A 20343-nucleotide genomic window follows, 5' to 3' on the forward strand; every position below is an offset into this window, starting at 1 on the left:
CTTACTTTCATTTTTTTAAATGGAGATACTGGGGATTGAACCCAGGACCTCATGCATGCTAGGCATGCATTCTACCACTGAGCTATACCCTCCCCCAACTCTAGTCCCTTTATGTGTGTATTTTGAACTATGCTTTCCTTATTTCTGTGTAACCTGTTAACACACTTGGATCTGCTTTCTGTTCTCCAGAAATCTACTGTGTCATTTCATCTCTTTGTAATTTTCTTCTGCATTCTTTTCATTGTTTCATAGATTTCACTTTTTCTACATTTGTGCTCTCTTATCAGTAGGCTTTCCAAAGGCAAAAGAGGCAAAACAAAATGTTTGTTGTCATCATCTCTTTCACTCTTCAGGTTTTCTTTTGGAAAAAAAAAATAGAAAAAGAAAGAAAAGGATGAAAGAAATTGTCACTTCACCCCTAAATACTTCTATATGTTTCTTTAAAAAGTAAGGATATTTTCTCACATAAACTCAGTATCATTACCACATCTAACTATAAATTAATGGTAATTTATTAATGTCATATAATGCTTAGTCCATATTCAGAATTTTTCAATTGTTTCAAAAATGCCATTTGTTATTGGTTTGTTTGAATCAGGATTCAAATGAGGTATTAACAATTGGTTGTTAGGTTTTTTTTTATTTTGGAAGGAGAGTGACATGAGTTTATAGATCACCTTTGATTGAAAATATTTGAGCAAACTATGTGTTACACAGTTCTCAGGTTTCTTGAGAGTGCAAAATCTTCCTCAAATAACACATGCTTTTGTTTTAATGGAATATTTTAAACATACACAGTGGTATACAGTGTAGAATAATGAACTCCCATCAACCCATCACCCACCTTTAATAACTATTAATTCAGGATCTGTCTTGCTTCATCTATATCCTTACCCATCTACTCTCTCCTAATACTATTTGAATCATATTTCACATATCATTCATTTGTAAATATTTTAAAGTATATTTCTTAAACTAAAGACTCTGAATCTTTTAAAATTTTAGGACAGTTGACAAGGCCTTACTCCCTTTTCCCTTTTTTTCATCTGTGTTGAAGAAACTAGGTCAGTTGTCTTTTGTAGAATGGTTCACATTCTGGATTTATCAGATTGCTTCTTCCTGATGTCATTTTACTAAAGCCTTTCCTGTATTAGTATAACCTGAAAGTTTGGTCTAAAGCAGTGTTACTCAACCTTTATTTTTTTCCACTGTTGTTCACTTGAAGACATTTTTTTCTTTATTGTCTGCCCCCCAAGACCGAAGAATAGATAAAGCATTGTGCTTTGGAGGGCAAGAAACCATTTTAATTTACTTATTTAAGATTTTTTCACCATTTGGGTGTGACATTGCTGCTGTTAAGAATATATGATACAAAGGTTTGATATATTCCAGTTTGACTCTTTCTTAAACAAGAACATTTTATAAGTAGTACTACATACTGCATATTTCATTACATCAAGAGGTGCAGAGTATCTGTCTCATTTTTGGAGATGCTAAGATCAGTTGCACTCAGTTGGTGACAACATGATCCGTTTGTGCAATTCATTGACTTTTTCTCCTAATGGTTTTAAAGTCCAGTGATGATTGTTGCCTACCTAATTATGTCATTGCTTTTGTTCTTATTAGCTAAAATATTTTGAAGGACTAGCGCTCACTGATTAGGTCACTTTAGTTACTTTGAAATATAGTTTAACAGGACAGGTAAGAAAAATGCTTTATTAGTTACCTTTTACTTACCAATTTTTGATTAATCCTTAGTATACATCAATATCCATTGGATTTAATTCTAACTTTCTGATTTTTTTTTAAACATTTCTATTTGTAAGGACTAGTATTTTGTGATTAGTTACTATGGAGGTTTTCCAAAGAACAAAGGCAAAATTTACTTTAAAAATTAAATAAAACTCCCTTGCATCAATTGTATTCACTTACCTTTAAATATTGTGCTAGTTCATCATCTTAAGATTTATTTCATCATGATTCATTATTTCCATCTTTCCTAGAAAGATAACATGAAAATAGAAGAATAATGGTGTCATGTGGAGGAGTGATAGAATATGGGAAAAAATTAGCACTATTGCATCTTTTTTTCAGTTTTTTAATTTTTTTTGTATTGCCCAAGTTACTGCATTATTTTTCAAGAAGTTATAAAAGAAGATTGGAGACATTATTTTTGTGGGCTGCTTTTAGTTTTCATTGAACACAGTTGCGGATTCAGAAACTTTCATTTCTACCCATAATGGGAAAGAGAAGAAAAATGACAGTGGAAGATGTTTCACATCTTTCTGACAAATCAGCAGATGAATGCAGAGAGGTTAGCAGCACTCCAGGCTCTAGACCAGCATTATCCAATAGAAATACAATGTGAAAGACAAATGTAAGCCACATACATAATTTACAATTTACCTTAAAAAGAGTAAGCAAAGAAAATAGTGTCATTGAGGGAAAAAGAAATATTTGGAATTCCTTTTAGGAATTAACACTCTGTGGGACAAACTTTGATGGATCTCTTCTGTCTCTTTTTTTTGGCCCCAGTTAGATAAATTCTCTCTCTTCCTATTCTCCCCTGCATTCACCTCGAATTGGCCATGTTTCTCGTGGCTCTGTATAGCATGGTAACATACTACCTTGCCTTTGCTTTGTCTCCTTATATGCCTTTCTTTCCTTTTACTTCTTCACATCAGGGTATTGAACCCTCCCTTTCCAAAGAGTCAGTTTGTTCCTTTGCCCAGGCTCTTTTTGAGATGAAATAATGGCTTCCAAATTTCCTTGACCGCAACCTATAGTGAGAACTATAATTTATGTTATGACCCAGTACACACATAACACACATTAACACATACCTAATAAAACAGTTTCAGGAAATACCCTTACCATTATTAGATATCCTGTACTTTGACTTTTTTTTTCCTATCCTGTTTCATTTAAAAAATGCTGGTTATAATCTTCTGTTTTGCTGGACCAAAGCATAAGAACATTTGTAATTTTGTAAGGTATTGATGTATTGTTCTTCATAAGTTGGTACCAATATTTACTCCCAACAGCAATATGTGAGAGTAATGTCAAAGTTGGTATTATAAGTGCTTTGCAAATTCTACCCCTAGAGTATGTGACTCATCCGTGTCCTCAGACTTGTTCAACATCCATCCTGCCTGGGGATAGAGTAGCCTTAATTCAACTCCTTTTTCAGTAATAGTTGGAGATGGAGAAAGAAGCCTGTGGACTAGTTGAACATTTTTTTAGGATTCTGTCCTGTTTTATTTATAGTGTTTTGATTGTATCTCTTTGAATAGCTTTTCTGTAGTTGTTCTAGGTTTTATATTATGTGTACATAACTTACTATAGTCTACTGGTTAAGTTCCTTAACTACCACCCCCCAAACCTCCTTTTCTAATTTAATTGCCTTTTATATTTTCTTTACATATCTTGAGAACCATATCACACAGTGTTAGAATTTTTGCTTAAATCATCAAAAATAATATAGAAGACTTAGAGAAGGGAAAGTCTGTTGTGTTTACCCATACTCTTTTTACTCTTTCCATTTTTTCCCTCCTGATTTTCCAATGTTCCTTTTTTTATAACTTCCTTTAGGTTTGAAGAAATTCCTAAAGTCATTCTTTTTTTTAAGGCAGGCCTACTGATGGCAGGTTCTCTTAGTTTTCCTTCATCCATGGACATTTTAATTTCCCTCTCTTTCCTAAACGATATTTTGTCTGGATATAGGATTCTTGGTTGGCAGTTCTTTTCTTTCAGTAGTTGAAAAATGCTTCTGGACATCAAAAATATGAATATAAATTGAAACTCAAAATGTTTATTAACTGTGTCTATGATGGTCTAAGTGTTAAAGAAAAGAAGTTTCATCACCATGAATGAATTTAAATATATTAGAATTGAATGAGACTGGTTTCAGTGGAAATTAATGGTGAAGAGAAAAGATACTGGGTAATAAATAAATATGAGGTTTACAAGACACTTATTTATAATTTTGTTAGGTATATAATTTATAGTAGAATTTATAGCATATTCCTGCTAAATTAGTCCCAGATCTTGAGTTGTAAATATTTCTAGATAAATTAGATAAGGAGTCTGGCCGTAAGCTTTTTACCTGAATGAACTAACTGACAGCTTTCTTCAATATTTATCATCACCATTTTCATTGGATTCTCTCTCAGATGGGCTTCTTAGTGAAAAATTTTTGTTATTCTCAGTTCTTGAGGATTTAATAGTGCACTAGGGCCAAAGTATCTCCTTTTTAATGTCACGTGTTTTTCTTAATAAAAGTGTGTGGCGGGGGAGGGTATCGCTCAAATGGTAGAGTGCATTCTCAGCATTTATGAGGTCCTGGGTTCAATCCTCAGTATCTCCTCTAAAAATAAACTAACCTAATTACCCCCTTCCCCCAAATAAGATAATTTAAACAATATAATAATAAATAAATAAAATATTTTTTAAAAAAGTGTTTGGGATAGGGAAAGACAGGACCACCTTAAGTATGTGATATCTCCATTAAAGGATACTCCCCTGATATTAGTATTTCAGGTTATTCCTTTGGTGTTCTGGATATTTCTTCAGGGAAATGCATTGTAGTGAGATTTTGGATATGTGAGAGATGTCTTCCTCTTGTGAACTGAAAGAAGGTGAATATAAAATAGAGTATAGGAAAGGAGAAACCAGCACGATGCTCTGACTTATTCCAGTAACTGGTTGGTAATTATAGACATTGAGAATCTGGAAACTGATACCTTTAAAAACTATCTGGTACCCCGCATGAAGACTGCTGGATTAAGGTATAATCTTTCATCACTAGATTATAATCTTGAATCCTCTGCTGTGTAATATGTATTTACTTTTTATTTTCACAACTGTTTTGAGTCTCTTAAGGACCTTCATCATTGTGGGTGATTACTACTACTTCTCTGTGCTCTTTTTGAGTTAGGGTTCTTTTTCATTCTTCCTGAGTATGTTCCTCTGTGGAATAGTTTTTTTAATTAAGTTATACTTGACATACAATATTATATTAATTTCTGTATACAGCATAGTGATTCAATACTTTTATACATTATGAAATAATCATAATATGTCCAGTTACCTTTTGTCACTAATCAGAGTTGTTACAGTATTATTGACTGTATTTCCGTTATATCTCCTTGACTTTATTTTGTAGCTGAAAGTTTTATACAACTCTTAATCATCTTCACCAATTTCATCCATTCCCCCTACCCTGTTACCTCCTGGCAGTCACCAGTTCTTTGTTTCTCAGTCTGTTTCTGTTTTGTTTTGTTTATTTATCTTGTTTTTTTTGATTCTACGTAAGAGTGAAATCATTCAGCATTTGTCTTTCTCTTTCTGACTTATTTCATTTAGCTTGATACCCATGTTGTCCACCCACATTGTCACAAATGTCAAGATTTCATTCTTTTTATGGCTGAGTAGTATTCCAGTGTGTGTGCGTGTGTGTGTGTGTGTGTGCGCGCGCGTGCGTGCGTGATCTTTATCTAGTCATCTATTGATGGACCCTTAGGTTACTTCCATATCTTGACTATTGAAAATAGTGCTTCAGTGAACATAGGCATACACATGTCTTTTCAAATTAGTGTTTTTGTTTTCTTTGAGTAAAGCCAGGAGTGGAATTGCTGGATCTTGTGGTAGTTTGAAGAACCTCCATACTGCTTTCCATAGTGGCTGCACCAGTGTACATTCCCACCAACAGTGTACGAGGGTTCCCTTTTGTAGTGGAGCAGTTATTGTTCTTCTTCCTCCTCCTTTAACATGTGTTTAATTTTTATTCACAATCCACTTCCCTCAGATTTTGATTTTCCTCTGTTGCATCAGATTTTTGTCTGGTTGGTTGTTGGTTCTTCATTCATTCAAAAAACTTAGGATATGTTGCAAAAAGAAAATTTATTAATACCCAGGGGATATTGATCCTTATTGTATTTCAGTGACTAAAGCTCCACGAGGGCAGAAATTTAGTGTTTTTTCCCTGATCATTGGATATGTAGAACTTATCATAATAAGTGAATGAATGAGCAAGGAACAGAATTTCCCCAACAGAACTGCTAGTTAATCAGGAAATTACCAAATTAAAGTTGGAAAGTCTTTTGTTTTTGTTAATTGATCTTTAAAATAGTATTTTTTTGTTTGAAAAGTAATTAAAATGCTTCTGATATTGTGGTAAGAAGTGTTGTTAACATTGCCAATAATTTTTATTTTAATCATTAATAAAAATTAATGACCATGATTGGACCGTTTCATAAAACCATACTGGAAATAAAGGGTAATAAAAATAGCTACCTCATAGGAATGTTGTGAGGATTTAATTAATTAACACAATGTTGAGCACTTAAAACTGGGTTTCATACATAGTGGAATGCATGGCAACTGTTAATTAGTAATTGAGAATGGTGCTGAGACTGACTTCTTCCCTGTCATTTTGCCAGAGGGTCAGTTGATCAAATCATCCATCCTAGGCTGGCTATTGGCCTAGGGCAGTTTTCCCTCAGACCCTCACAAAAGCCCCCTGAAAGGATCGACTTCTTCCTTCTCAAGTGGAGTGTGTGACTTGGGGCAAATTGCTTCACCTTTTTCTTTCCTCCCTTGCCCATCTTAGAGAATGACCTTCTCATCCCTTTTCTTACTCTGAGCAGCCACACTGGACTTGTTTCACTTCCACATGAATGCCATATTCTCTCCGAAATCTGACCTTTTGAACAGGCTGTTCCCTTCCAATGAAACACGTTCTTTCTCTCCCCTCTCTGCTTACTTTATTTGGTCAGATCCTACTTATTATGCATTAAATGCCCCTCCTTTAGGAGACCTTTCTTAACCAGTTCCCACCAGACTGGTTTGTATCTCTGCCATGCTTTCCCTTCACACCATCATAATTCTTAAAGCCTTCTATCCCATTTGGAGTTGCTCTATAGACTGAGGTCCCAGAGGGGTTGATGGGATCTGACATGTTCATTGCTAAATCCCCAATTCCTGGCATATAGGATGCCCCAATTAATGCTGTATACATGGATGGGAAAAAAATACTGGAAGTATTGTTATTTAGAATTTGGTTAACATTATTTCCACAGCTGCACTTGTTTTACAGAATTTTTTTTTTTCCTGTAAAGCTGCTGAAACTTAGAAGCTGATTTTGTCACAGTGTAAGATGCCTTTGGAAAATTCTGCATTCCTCTTAGATGAATCTTTACAACTTGGTGAGTTTCACTAGATACCTTCAATCTTCATTTTGAGCTCAGAGGTATGCCATCTTTTTTTTCTTTTCTTTCTTTCTTTTTTTTGGCATAATTATTGGTTGCAGTGAGGTTTGCAATCTTCTGGCAAGGAGCAAAGGACAGAGTATTATAAAAATATATGATCTACTACTTCCCTTGATTTATCTTTAGAATTTTTATTCTTATGAGGAGTGAAGTTATTTGTTGGTATAATTGATATCCAGATGGTAAAGTTTTTTTTTTTCCCAGCAATTCTTGAAATTTTTCCGTTACTACCCCTAAGTAAGAATTATAATTTGTCCTTTTCTGAGATAAAGATAATTTGCAAAATGACTGAAAAGTAGAATAAGAACTATTTCCTGTCAGATTTTAGGTTTAGATAAAGGTAGAGATAATCAGTTGACTGAGGTAGAGAAGGGCCAGTCACCTACTGCAGCTCCAGGTTGCAAGCAAGTCTTTCCATCAGGGTCTGCAAACCACCAGATCCAGCCTGCTGCCTGTTTTTGTGTGACCCAAGAACTAAGAGTGGTGTTTTCAGTTTTAAATGGTTAGGGGGAAAATGCCAAAAGAAGACTATTTTTGACATGTGAAAATTATGTGAAATTCAGATTTTAGGGTGTATGAATAAAGCTTTATTGGAATACAGCCACTCTTTTTACATATTGTGTATGGCTATTTTCAAGCTGTAGTGGCAGAGTTAGGTAGTTGCATCAGAGACGTTAGGACCCAGAAAGCCAAAAATATTGACTGTGTGACCCTTTACAGAATAAATTAGCTGACCTCTACATAGTTGGAGAAGTATTTGTAGATTGAGTGCTAGGGTAAGAGATAAATTGGGGGAAATTAGAGGGAGGTGAAAGTTGATAGCAACTCTCAGTGACTTACCCTTTTTTTCTGTCCTGAAAAGTGTAATCCGTATTCTTAGTAGATTGACCTATGTTTCTGTTTAAAACCGAAAATAAATCAAGAGAAATTGATTCTTCTAACCTTTCTTCTAAAATAAATGTATGTGGGCATATGCAGAAAGAAATTAGTATATACTCTCAGTTTTTTCTTTTTTTTTTACCAGGTTTTAGTGTTACGGTAATATAGTAAGCACTTAAAAATGTATATCCCTTTTGTGTAGTTTCTGTTTTTCTCTGTGTTTGGAGATAACCTGTTACTTTTAAAGTGAAAATGCTAATACATTTTTTGGAAACTAGTTGGTGACTGACTCAATGGAACAAAGCTAGAACATATGTTGGGGATGAAGGGGATGTGGTCCCTTTTGGAGTCTGTGGATAGGTTGGAGGATATTCTTAAGCAGCTCTTCTGCAGTCTGATAGAGGTAGGTTAAGTTTTGTATTAGGAGATAAAATACCAGGATTTTAGGATCTACCTTTCTTGTCCCTCTAGAACACTTAATAGTTTTGTGGCTTTGGACATATTTATCACTCTGCATCATAGGTGCTTCATTTTCAAAATAGGGGAAAGTAATACCTGTCCTGTCTGAAAACAGGAGTCTTTAGGTTTACTAAATTGTAAGCTTTTTAAGGGTAGGTACCATGCCTGTTTCTTAGCTGTTGGATCCACATGCAGCTGCCATAGATCTGACACATAGTTGGCATACGGTCACTATTTGTTGAGTGAAGGAATAAATCCTGTTGTGGCTAATAGCTGTTACATCTATGCATAATCATAATAATGCCAGTACCTTTAAAGATTTGCTTACTAGAATTGGGTGTTTTTTGTTAACTGTAGGAGGGAATTTTGATGAAAGCAATAGTTTTCTCTGGATCCATTCCTTACAGATAGCTGTCAAATCATTGGCCAGACTTATTTTGTCTCAGTTGATTATATATTACAATTTTTTGAAATCTTGAGGGACAAGATAAACCACCAATCCAAGAATCAACAGTCTCAAAGAAATCTAGAAACCCCCTCATTAAAAAATTTTAAAATGTATATATACTAAAGCCACTCTTGGATAGGAAGATTTATATATTCTCATTTAAGTTGTCTGAAACTTTTCCCAACTTTTCCATTGAGCCTCTATTTTTAATGAAACTTCCCTATATAGTCTGCTCAAGAACCCAACTTTTAAAATATTACCTTGGAGAATACCTTGTAAAGATGAGATAGTTTAAAAGTTATTTGGTTGAGGAAAACATTTACAGATTAAAGGAGTCTAGGGAGATATGATAACTGAATCTAATACATGACTTTAAACTGTATCCTGTACTGGAGGAAGAAGACACTCCTACAGGACTTTATTTGCTCAGTTAAAAAATTGGAAAATAGACATTAAAATACTTTATACTTGTTAAATTTCCTGAGGTTAATAACTATATTATTATTGATGAAAATGTCTTTGTTCTTAGGAAGTACACACTGAAGTATTTTGGGTTAAAAGGACATGATATATGCAACTTACTGTCAAATGTTTCAGGAAATATGTTTATCTTATATAAAGAAAATGATGCAAATGTTAACAATTAGTGAGCTGGATAAATATATAGGAGTTCTAATCATAATATCATTAAATATCTATTAGTATAATTTAGAACTTTAAAAAATCTTAGATACAGTCTATTTAATTCTCATCTGTCCTGTAGTTTCTTTGATGTTCACTTCAGCTTGCTTCATTAAGAGTCTGTTAAGTCCCTTGGCTCCATAAATATGCTTTGTTTTTAAAAGTAGATCTTTTTTTTTTATTTTAAGTATTTTGAAGGAAATTCAAGAATAAGAATCTATTATAGTGTTTTTCAAATTGGTATAAATAATTGCAGATATTTTTTGAGTATTTAGTTTGTGCTTGTCATATTCTAAGTATTTTACATTTAATAATATATTTTATTTCACAACCTTATGCTGACACCTTGCCTTGATTTGTTTTTTCAATTCTAGCTAAAACAGAGCTTAGATAGTAAGCCTCAGAAGCTTTGTGTTTTCTTATCTCTTTTTTCCAAATAGAAGCTGTGGAAACTGGTAATCAGGAACTTAATGTAGAAAAATTGATTGTATTTATATTAAGAAAAATTCCATATTTAGATCTAACTTCAAGCTAGGCTTTTGCCTTTATAATGTGGGAAGGAGCCACATATCAAGACTATTCTTTGGTAATTACTCAGAAAAAGGAAGTAAATAGGACTTTTTAGTACCCAAGTAAGAGGCAGACTGATGGGGAAACCCCTAAAAATTAAAAAATCAAGGGGCCCACATAGTATTGCTAACTTTAAAAAATATTTTATATTGAGTTAAAACATGCATATTATACAGTGCATAGATACTGAGTGTCATTTTGATGAAATTTTATGAAGTCAACACTCATTTAACCAATACCAAGATCAAGATATAGAATATTTTCATCAATCCAGGAGCCTCCTTCATGCCCCCTGACAGTCATCACGCACTCCCAAAGGTAACTATTATTCTGACTTCATTCAATATTCATTAGTATTGTCTATTTTTGAACTTCTTGTGTCTTTTTTTGATCAACATGTTGTTATGTGAGTTGTTCATGTTGATTCATATAGCAATAATAGGTCATCCTTTTTCACTGCTTTGTAATACTCCATTATATGTATATACCATAATTTATTTATCCATTGTACTTTCCACTAGCATTTGGATCATAATCAGTTTTTGGCTGTTATGATGAATTTTGCTGTGAACATTTTCAAGTATGTCTTTGTTACGTATGTATGCATTTCTGTTGGATAAATATCCAGGAGTGAAATTGCTGGGACAGGGTATTTGGCTGTTTAGCTTTAGTAGATACTCCTAGTTTTCAAAAGTGGTTGAAACAATTTACACTTCTCCAACAGTGTGTAAGAGTTCTTGTTGCTCTCCATCTTCATCAGCACTTTGAGTTATTAGTATTTCAAATGAATAGCTCTTCTGCAGTATATGTTGTGAAATTTTATTTGTACTTTTAATTTATGACTCCCTGATAACTTTAAAAATTAGCAGATGTTTGTATGCCTGTTGATCCTTTGGGCATCCTCTTAAGAAGTGGCTGTTTATGTCTTCTGCCCATTTTTGTCTTGGGTTGTCTATCTTACAGATTTGCAGGAGTTATTTAAATTTTTTGTTGAATTAAGTATTAAAGACATCTCTCTTACTTCTTCACTCTTTTAGTAGTGTGTCTTAGTTAAGATAATTTCTTAATTTTAATGAAGACCTTTTTATCAAATTATTTGTTTATGATTAGTGCTTTTTGTGTTTTAAGGAGTCTTTTTTTATCTCAAAGCCAAGAAGATATTCTGCTGTTTTCTTCTATAAGCTTGATTATTTTAACTTTTACATTTAGATTTATTCTTAGGTGGTAGGATTCATGGTTCATTTTATTTTCCATATGGAAATCCATTTGGCCCAGCATTATTTATTGAAAAGACTGTCCTTTCTTACTGTAATGAAGTAAGTTGCCTTTGTTGTAATTCAGGTGACTGTGAGTCTATTTTTGGACCCTGTTCTGTTCCATTGGTCTGTTTGTTGTTTTGCCAGTGCTATATTCTTTTAATTATTGTAGTTTTAAATCTTCCAACTTTTCTTCTTTAAAATTGCTTTGGTTCTTCTTAGTCCTTATGAATTTCAGTAAAAATTTTACATTCAGCCTGTCAGTTTCTTAAATAAGTAAATAAATAAATTCTGTATTTAATATTAAGCAAATTTAATATTATTTCATATTTTTGACTTGTTTAATATTGAATCTGTAGATCAATTTGGATATGTTGGACATCTTTCAATATTGAGACTTTCAATACATTAACCATGGTATATCTCCATATATTTTGGTCTTTAAAATTTATCTCAGAATATTTTGTTGTTTTGTATGTAGAGTTTGTATACATCTTTTATTACCTTTTAAAAATGTGATAATGATATTGTGGTTATGCTTTTGTAAAGTCTTTGTAATTTATAGATTCATATTGGAGTATTTACAGATGAAATGATACAGTTTTGGCAATTTGCTTCTAATGATACAAAGGATGGGAAGGAAGGGGGCAGGGGCAAAGATGAAACAAGAATGACCATGATTTAATAATTGTTGAAAATGGATGATGGATATTTGGGTTAATAATTAGTCTTTTTTACTTTTGGGTATGTTTGAAATTTTCCATAAAAATTAGTTTAAAGATAAATAATGACTTAATGACTGTTGTAGATTGAAACACAAATGTATAGGAATTTAGAAGTTCATAATAATACTTAAAAAAAAAAAACCCTCATAGGGAACAGCTGAAAATCATTGGTAAATGAAAGACTCAACCATTTATCTTTTTTTGCGCAGATTATATTCCAGGATAAGCAAATAGTTAAGACAGAAAGTTTACTGTATAGAAGAATCATAGCTAACAAGAAATCCTGGGAGAATGATAGGATTAGACACTCACCACAATGCAGTATCTTAATAGAATTATGGATCTAGATAATGATCAGTCGTTGACTAAAGCCATTAGGTGAAAAGTGTGTTAGGAAAATGGATATAATACAATGGACAATACAATGGATAAGCCTCTCTAGAGCTAAAAATTCTGAATAGAATACAGAGTAACTATCTCTGAAAATTAATAATAGCAGGCAGATTGAGAAGGGGAGTCATAACTTGAGGAATAGTCTAGATAATGGTGAATTTACTTTTCTTTCTTTCTATGACCCAACTTTGACCAAATGGTGGGCTAAATTATGGAACTGCACAATGGATGTAGAAATTTGCAAAAACCCTTAGAAAAACTCCCTATTTCTAGCCAGAGGACAAGGGAAAAAAACCCCTTTTTTGCTTATTCTTCCCCAAGCCTTTCCTGAGACCATCTCCACCTATAAAGTTGCATTGTCATGGTGGCACAAGCACTTAAAACCTTGAGAGAAAACCGATTTTCTGGTCAGAGGTTTTCGGAAACAGGCCCCTGGAAACTGGAGCATGCTAGGGAAATATCAGAAGAGAGCTGATCTGAGAGGATACCCACAAAGGTCCCATGTCACTCATGAGCTACATGTGCACAGAACAGATCCAGAGAAACACAGCGAAGACTTAGAGAACTGATGTACAATACAAACCAGTGTTCAAATCCAGACTTGCCTCAGTGATGCGTGTAAGGATAAACCCAAATAACATAGCAGAGGCTTTGAAAACTGAGCTAACATTAGAACTCCCACTCTTAGAAGGCAATACAGAACTTGTAGTCTAAACTTAAGCAAAAAACCCAAATTCTCCAAAAGATAATAGGATCTAAACTTTCATAACCTAATATTCAGAATGCTTAGTATATAATCCAAAATTACTTGACATACAAAGAATCAGAAAAATGTGACTTTTTTTTTAAACTTAAGGAAACAGGGAAAAGACAATAGATGCCAGCCCTGAGATGATGCAGATGATGAAATTATCAGAAAAGACTTTAAAGCAACTGATATATCCATGTTCCATGAGGTAAAAGTGAACATTTTTTGAAATGAGTAGAAAAATAGTTCTCTGAAACAGAAATCATACAAAAGAATCAAGTAGGAAATTCAGAACAGAAACATACAAGAAATAGAAATTTATTGCATGGGCTCGGTAGCAGACTTGAAGATAAATCAGTGGAAATCTCAAGTCATTTTCTTCTGTATCAAGGATATGTATCTATTCTATAATACTTGTTAAGTCTAGGTTGCACCCTGTGAAACCTGGTCATGGGCCTTCTGGCTGTTAATTAGCAGGCTGTTTAAACATCCTCTTATCCTTAATTACTCATACTTGCATGCTGCAAATAAAAAAATGTATCTGTGCAAGTTGAGTTCCATCTCCCTTGATACTCCACAGATTCAGATAGGATCTTGCCCCGCAATTTTCTCAGACCTTGTCATTTCAGGTAATAGGTCAAAATAATTGTCTTTTTTATGAAGTGATTACACTGCAAAAAGTTAGGGGAATACTTGTGGCTTTGAAAGTTGGTGCATTTTTTAGTATTCTATATGGATTTGGTGACCTCATTGATGAAATACATAATATGTCATAACATTGTCATTATATTTATACAGATTAGTTATAAGTTAGTAAATATCTCATGAGCTGACCCTAAGCCTATCATTTTCATAATACTTAAGCAGATTTCTTAACAGATCCCTATAGATTTACAGCACTAATGAAATTCTGTACTTTTTTTAGGTTGTTGTAATTCATTCTCTCTTTTTCTGGAGATCCATCTCAGATGCCTTTTGAAAAGAAAACATTCCACAAAGACTTGGATTAATTAATTTTTTTGTACATCTGTTTGATACTTATAAATTATGCCAGAGTGTAGTATATATATTAAATAATTGTCCAAAAGGAGAAGCATGCTCTCATATTCATTTGGGCATTAAACTAAGCAAACATCCATAGAGCCTGTTGCTGCTATATAGCAATAAAGTTAGACTTCAGTTGCAGTTGAACTTAGGCATCTGAAACTGTCATCCACATTGCTTCTCAATTCCCTTGAAGGAACATAAAAGGAAAAGATAGTTCAGAAGTTACAAACTTATGGGCATGATGATATGATCTTTTATCTGTTGATAGATCAAATTATTTAATGTTTATCCCCAGAAGATACTTTGTCTTGACGAAAGAGACTTCTTGGGTCATGGTGTGTGATAGGCAGAATAACGGCTTTTCGAAGATGTCCACATCCTAAGTTCCCAGAAACTGTGACTGTATTAGGTTATGTGGCAAAGAGGAATGAAGGTGACTAATCAGCTGAATTTATAATGGAAGATTATTTTGGATTATCTGGGTGGGCCCAGTGTAATCACAAGGGTCTTTATAAAGAAAGAGGGAGGTGAAAGAGATGGCAACGTGAGAAGGACTTGGCCTGCTGCTGGCTTTGAAGGTTGAGGAGGAGATCCATGCGTGAGTCAAGGAATGCACAGAGCCTCTAGAAGCTTGTAGAGGCAAAGAAGCGGTTTTTCTGCTCACGTTTCCAGAAAGGAATGCAACCCCGCTGACACTTTGAGTTTAGCCCAGTGAGACCTGTGTTGGACTCTGACCTACAGAACTGGGAGAAAGTAAATTTGTCCTGCTTCGTTCTATTAAGTTTGTGGTGATTTGTTATAGCAGCTATAGGAAGTTAATACACAGTACCTCTGTTTAAGTTTTTCACTAACATGAGTTTTACAAATTGATGAATTGAATCCTGATTCACTGTCGGGATTGACAGTGTGATTTCCTGGAAGATCAATTCTGTTTTGTATACTAGGAAGTCATTTGTGTTGATAATATGTTGGGCAGATCTTTGTATACCAGGGATCTTTATTTTTGACTTAATAGGAATGGTGACACATTTAGTGTGGCTGGAGAGTAGGGAGTATGTAAACAGTGAGGGTGGAGTGGGAGATGAGGCTGGAGAGAGAGAATGAAGCTAGAAAGGAAAATTAGCGTCTTAAAATGTAGCAAAGCAAGTGATCTTCAGAAGCCTTAGTTTCCCTCCACATGTTCTTTAATATTTGTATTCTTTGCACTTCTATTAGTAAATGCTGTTAAGTTGGAAGTATAGGAAGTTTTTATTATCAGCTTGACTTTAGCTGTATTTGAGTTGTAAGCTATTACTGCATTTTGCCACAGAATGGCTCATGGAATGGCTTATTTGTATGTTAAACATACAAAGGAATCAGTGGCAAAAAGGAAGGCTAGAGTTTGGACAAACATGAAAAAGAATTAAGCATTTTTCATAAAGGATGATGAGCAGCCTGACCAACAGAGACTGACACTATCTCTTATATCCCCTGACCATCTCAGATAACCTGCCTTGCTCTGTGAGATGAGAAACTGAAGGCCCAGCAAAGATTAGGAGGATAGGACAGGTTAAAAAAAAAAAAAGCATAAACATAAATAAATAAATTAGAGCTATACAGCCAGTTAGAAAAAAAAATGTGTATGTTTTTTAGTGTATGTGGTGTGTGTGTATGGATTCAAATCAAGCAGATCACATGCTCTCCCAGCTCTTATGTAAGATACAGAGGGATAAAGTGCTTGAAATTAAGAATATGGAGGGGCATGTGATTGTTGGTAATGCTGAGTTCTAGAGTAACTTCAGGGGGATGAGTGGGAGGTGAGCACAGGATTGTTGGAGGAGAGGAGATCAAGGAATTGGCCAAGATGTTCGAAGGATCATTTTTGTGGATATCACAGTCCAAAAATAATGACAAAAGAGGTATTGGAGAGAGAAACAGCCCTCAGGGAATGAGAAGGCTTGTTCTGGGGGTTTATGAATGCTTACAACAAGGAGATGATAAATAGCTTAATTGGAGGCATGAGATTCAAAATTGGGGAGTTTAGTGGGGGAGAAAGGAGAATAATTCAGGACAGTGAGAAACAAGTCCATCTCACACCAGGGCTACTCATATGAGATGTGAGAGAGAAAACCAGTCATCATTTGGAAGGCATGGAGCTAGAGCAGAACTCTTAGAGAAGAGTGAACTTTCTGTTGGTGCAGGAAAGGTGGAGAGAGTATGCAACAACAATATTGAAGAAGTAGGATATTTTGCTAATAATATACTGTAAGTTCCAGAGGACACAATTAAAGGATTTTGGAAATGGGAAAGAAAAGGGAAAGGGGTTAATGTGGGGATATATAAAGTATAAAGGGACAAGAGTCTAGGTGATGGGAGATGACCTGGGGGTCTTGGGCTCCTCCTGGTGACTGATACAAAAGGAAAGTAGGGTATAATGGGATTCATTCTAATGGTTTCCTAGGCAGATTATTTTATTTTATTTTTTATATAATTTTTTTTTTATTTTGTGGGGGAGGTAGTTAGGTTTATTTATTTATTTATGTTTAGAGGAGGTACTGGGAATTGAACCCAGGACCTTGTACATGCTAAGCATGTGCTCTACCACTTGAGCTACACCCTCCGCCCTCAGATTATTTTAAATATGCATAGAGAGAGGGTTTGAGGAAGGCAGATTTATCAAGAGCAGTCAGAGATTTTGGACCTGTATTAAATTTCTTTTGCTGCCATTAAAGTACCACAAATTTAATGGCTTAAAACAATACAAATTTATTATCTTAGAGTCCTGCAGCTCAGTAGTTCCACGTGCATCTCACTGAGCTAAAAGCAGGGTGTCAGTAGAGCTGCATTCCTTTCTGGAGGCTTCAGAAGAAAATGTTTCCTTGTGTTTTCAAGCTTCTAGAGGCTGCCCATATTCCTTGGCTTGTGGCTACCTTCTTTCACCTTCAAAACCAGCAACACAGCATGTCTCTGACTGTTCTGTCTCACAGCTCTCTCGACCACAGCCAGGAAAGACCCTCTGCTTTTAAAGACTCATGTGATTCCTTTGGACCATCTAGATAACCCAGGATAATCTACCATCTCAAAATCTTTAAACTTCATCACATCTGCATAGTTCATTTTTGCCATATAAGGTAACATAGTGCAGGTTTCAGGGGTTAGGGCGTGGTCCTTTAAGTGGGGCCATTATTTTGCCATTACCACAGCCCATTACCACAGGGCTGCCTTTCTTTTGCTGTGGATACTAGTGTGAGGCCTGGTGCAGAGTGTACAGATTCAGGGTTATGGTACCTGGTTCAGTGTGTAGTTCATGCTGAGACCTAGGCTTGGGCTGTCCTTGCACCTTCAGATCTTCTGTAGGGCTCATTTGAGGCTGAGGACAGGCTCAGGCCTCAGTCTCATCTCAAGAAAGGATTACGGTGCTCATGTATTGTGTGGACCAGATCAGTCCATTATATGAAGAGGGAGCTCAGACATTATTTGAAGAAATACATTAGTTGAATCATTGGAATAGTCTTGTGTGCCACTGAGAGAGCTTATTAATCTTTCAGTTTTTGTTTACTTAATAAGGCTTCAAAAATACCTCACGTCTAAACATTTGACAGGCTAGAATTTATTAGCATTTAATGTTTGTCTTGAAACAGAATCTTCTTTGGTTGTAAGAGGTCTGGTTCATGAGACTTTGATTTGGGGTGTGTTTCTTGTTCTTGCTGTCAATTTTTAATTCATGTTCTTAGAAATTGTTGTAGAGTCTAGAGTGTTTTTCATCATGCTAATATTTTATATCCATTATAGAGGAGGGCTAATGTTCCCATTCACTACTGAATTGAGAACTGCTGTTAAATTTCACCTTTACTCATACATTAATTAATTTTAAAGATATTTCAGTCTTTCTTTACAAGTTAAAATTGTTCTCTTAGAAATAATTATCTTCTTAACTATAATACAAACAGTAATCTGCAGAAGTACATTTGAATTTTTCATAAATGGTGATGAATGTAGTTAAGGATTGTTGCTTGGATTTTGTATTATACTGGTCAATTTCAGCACGACTTTTAATTAATGTTATTAGATCCATCAGTCCCAGAAATACCTGTGATATCAGATTTAACTAACCTAAATTCCGAAGTAGGTCAGTGGGTCAATAGGTTATTAGGTTAGGAAAGGATTTATTTAATTTGCATTTTTTAAACCCAGGTTCTTGAGTTAACTTTTTAATAGTTTTAAAATTAGTAATGATTAGATTAAATGAAAAGTTATTTTCTTTAAATTATGTGAAATACATAGGAAAATAGCCTCTTACTCATGTTTTGTAACAGTAGCATGTTTCTTTGTTATTCATGTCTTGTTCTCTGGAGTGGATAACATGTATTTTATGTTCTTTTGCATAGCCAGGGCTCTAGTATTGGACAATGGAAAACAACCAAAAATTAAAAAGGCAGCAGTTAAGTTTTTCTGATTATTATTATTTTCAAAAATAATACGTGCTTATGGGAGAAATTTTAGAAAGTACTAAAGAAAAAGTAAAAAAGGAAAAAAAATTCGTATTATTACTCAGGAATAACAAGAGTTGATACTTTGGCATATTTGGATTTATGTTTGATGTATTTTGATGCCCCTGTTACTGCTGTTGGATGTTTAAATCTAGCTTTACTATTTTAAATAACAGTGTAATGAATATAAAACTTTGGATACATCTCTGATTATTTCCTTTTGTTTTTAAGTGAAATTACTAGGCCAAAGAACATAAGTATTTCAAGTTAATGATACTTCTTATCAAACTTTTTTTTCAGAAAGAGAGCCCTAATTTACTTTTTTTTTTTTTTTTGGCTTTCTTCTTTTTTTTTTAGTTGAAGTATAGTCAGTTACAGTGTGAAATTTCTGCTGTGCAGTTTAATGTCCCAGTCATGTGTATGTATACATAAATTAGTTTTCATATTCTTTTTCATTAAAGGTTATTACAAGATATTGAATCCAGTTTCCTGTGCTATACAGATATATTTGTTTTTTATTTATTTTTGTATATAGGGGTTAACATTTGCAAATCTCAAACTCCCAAATTTATCCCTACCCAAATCCTTCCCCCCAGTAACCATAAGATTGTTTACTATGTCTGCGAGTCTATTTCTGTTCTGTAGATGAGTTTGTTAGTGTCCTCTTTTTTTTCCTTTCCTTTCCTTTCCTTTCCTTTCCTTTCCTTTCCTTTCCTTTCCTTTCCTTTCCTTTCCTTTCCTTTCCTTCCCCTTCTTTCTTTCTTTCTCTTTCTTTCTTTCTTTCTTTCTTTCTTTCTTTCTTTCTTTCTTTCTTTCTTTCTTTCTTCCTTCCTTCCTTCCTTCCTTCCTTCCTTCCTTCCTTTCTTTCCTTTCTTTCCTTTCTTTCCTTTCTTTCCTTTCTTTCCTTTCTTTTCTTTCTTTTCTTTCTTTCTTTCCCACATGAGTGATACATGGTATTTTTCTTTCTCTTTCTGGCTTACTTCATTTGGAATGACGATCTCCAGGTCCATCCACATTGCTGCAATGGCATTATTTTATTCTTTTTTTATTGCTGAGTAGTAGTCCATTGTGTAAATATACCACAGACAGTAATCTGTCGATGGACGTTTAGATTGGTTCCATGCCTTGGCTGTTGTAAATAGTGCTGCTGTGAACATTGGGGTGCATGTATCTTTTCGAATTAGAGTTTCCTCTGGATATATGCCCAAAAGTGGGATTGCTGGATCATATGGTAAGTCTGATTTAGTTTATTGAGAAATCTCTATACTGTTTTCCATAATGGCTGCACCAGACTACATTCCCACCAGCAGTGTAGGATGATTCCCTTTTCTCCACACCCTCTCCGGCATTTATCATTTGTGGACTTTTGAATGATGGCCATTCTGACTGTGAGATGTTAA

At 34.4% G+C, this 20343-nt stretch overlaps 1 protein-coding gene across 18 annotated transcripts in view; it reads left to right on the forward strand.

Annotated features, from left to right (window-relative positions):
• Positions 1–20343, forward strand: part of CLOCK (clock circadian regulator) — a 114361-nt gene that overhangs the window by 21619 nt on the left and 72399 nt on the right. For 9 of the 18 annotated variants that reach the window (XM_074347500.1, XM_074347564.1, XM_074347618.1 and 6 more), the window contains one exon: positions 7119–7249. The exons of 3 other annotated variants lie outside the window; for them this stretch is intronic. The gene's annotated coding sequence lies outside the window, so the exon portion shown is untranslated. Of the gene's footprint in view, positions 1–7118; positions 7250–10579; positions 10624–20343 lie in introns of all 18 variants that reach the window. 6 more of the 18 variants (XM_074347539.1, XM_074347514.1, XM_074347574.1 and 3 more) reach the window with 3 other exon arrangements.

This window comes from Camelus bactrianus, chromosome 2, assembly GCF_048773025.1.
Source record: "Camelus bactrianus isolate YW-2024 breed Bactrian camel chromosome 2, ASM4877302v1, whole genome shotgun sequence".
Lineage (NCBI taxonomy): Eukaryota > Metazoa > Chordata > Mammalia > Artiodactyla > Camelidae > Camelus > Camelus bactrianus.